Below are 2,416 nucleotides of genomic sequence, written 5' to 3' on the forward strand. Positions count from 1 at the left end.
GCTGACTTTGTGGTCGTTTTTCTTTCATTGTTCATAGGCTAACCCTGTTGGCATATATAAATGTGCACAGACATGTGTATATATATTTACCACTTTCTTAAATTACTCCATTCAATGAAGTGTGTTGGTTTATTCTCTAATGAAGAACCCAACTTCCGCCAAATGCAACCTACTGATGTAGTCACAGGCAATTCATGTTGAAATTAAACTGACGCGATTTTACACGATACTGCAAAATAGAATGTTGAAAGAATGTGGAGAAACCAATGCGGATACAGTATCATTCATAAATACTACAGTATGTCAGTCACCCAGCTCCATTGTAACGCTGACATTTTTGATTAGTTGTATTGTTAGCCTACTTTCCATGCAATGTAATAAAACCTTTGGGGACAAAATCTGTCATAGTCGCAGTCCTCTCGTCGCAGTGTTTACGGTTGCTAGTATGTGTATTTAACATCCGAAGAAATGCACATGCTGTACGTGCGCTGAAGGTCCACTAGGTGGCAGACTGCGTACACGACAGAATGGAAACCAACCTTTCGTATCTGTAGTCTGACGTGGGGGTCACCACCCTATTTGTAAGCCCTATAAGTAAAAGGATTTTTAACCCTGTGGTGCACAAGCTATGCAAATATATAGAAAATAAGAACTCAATCGGGTCACTTTTGACCCATGCTGTGCATCAAAGGGTTAAGGATATTTTGTGTCATTGCTCTCCTATACTTAACGGGATTGTGTTGTCACAAAAGCCATGTACACTCACAGCGAGGGTTGGCTAAAGCGGGTACGAAGGTAGGTTGTGACAAGCAAATATTGCGTATTCCCTATGGTTAGAATTTCCATTAATTCTCCGTTATGCCAAGACTACCACGACAAAATGTATTTGACGTTCATTTTACGCACTATTGCATTATTGACCAATATAATAAATATTTGAAGAAGTAGGTTCAATTAATTATTCATTTGTGATAACGTTGTATTTATTAATAGCGTATCTTGGATCATTTGCATTAAGTAGCATAATTTGTATTTAACTGAGTCGGAGCACCATCCGCGGCAACATAACAACCTTGTGGCTACCCATATGCAAGCCGGATCCGTACACCATAGGCGTGCACTATGTCATTTTGGCAATTATTTCATGCCAATGTTAGTAAGTCTCCGATACTTCACTACTGTCTGATTACATGGCTGTCCGATTACATGTCAATTATTTTTGGGCACTGTTTTGCGAGGCAGGGGACCTGGTAAAATCTACAGAATATTTGAAATTACTGACATAGAAGTGGCCATACTTCTGCTGCCTTTGTAGGATTTTACAGCCTGGGTGATATATGAATGTGAATTGTCACCCAGTCCAGATACATAAACCGTTACCACCTCTTATCTTACCATCACGACATGACATAATCATGAAAATGGTACAAGCTGCATAGGCCTATTTGTAAATAAACGATATTAAATAGTAATAAGTCTCTGTCAAAGTTGGTTCCTTTAGTCAAGGTAATTTACCAGACAAAATCATATAGCTAGCTTTCATTCGCATACTTATAAGGAATAAGGGTGGCAAATATGTAAATAAATAATAAAGGGGCAATGGTCCACATAATCAAAACAGTTGGGAAAAAATGGTAGGCAGTTTTGAGGCTGGATAATTAATCACTAGTTAAGCCAAATTAATGCCAACAAGAGATGATGTCAGGAAAGCGGCGGTGCAATTAGCCATCCAGAAAATTAGGTTTTCATATAGGAAACCGGAATAAAAGGGAATGTTTCAGGGATGGCACACGTAACGATTGCAGCCGAATGTTCCGGTATGGATATTCAAGTTTTGTGTTTGTATTGTGTTTTCTGTTCATTTTCTAAAGATAAGACACGCAGCGAGATGTACTGTATGTTCTATACAGATGATTGACTGGTTGTGGAAGAATCAGCGCAAAATAATATGTAGGGCATCGCGGTTTCAAGATGAATAACACCAAAGGGAATTTTAATCTGTTTGAGTCATTTTTATGCATAAAGGAGACTATCATTATCAACTGGGATCTCTTTTTGAAGTGCTAAAACAGGTGGTATTGCCACAAGAAAACAACGTAAACCTATACCGTGCTTAAATGCTTATATTTATATTTTAATGCCTAATGGTGTACATTATTAATTCATGGAAATGTATTAATAGTGATAAACTCAAGGCCGATAGGCCTACTGGTGAACACAAATTATGAGTGCAACGTGACGCGTCGTATAAATGGACATTTTAGCAGAAAATATTATCTAGCTATAGATTAATGTTAAATGTTCTTGATTTATACTCCAAACGCCAAATGAACGCATTGGAAAGCAGGTAGCATTGTAAGCATATTTATTATTGTCATAATGATGCTGCTGCCACTATCTACTGCTAAGTAATAAT

The sequence above is a fragment of the Conger conger genome, chromosome 8 (assembly GCF_963514075.1).
Source record: "Conger conger chromosome 8, fConCon1.1, whole genome shotgun sequence".
Taxonomy (NCBI): domain Eukaryota; kingdom Metazoa; phylum Chordata; class Actinopteri; order Anguilliformes; family Congridae; genus Conger; species Conger conger.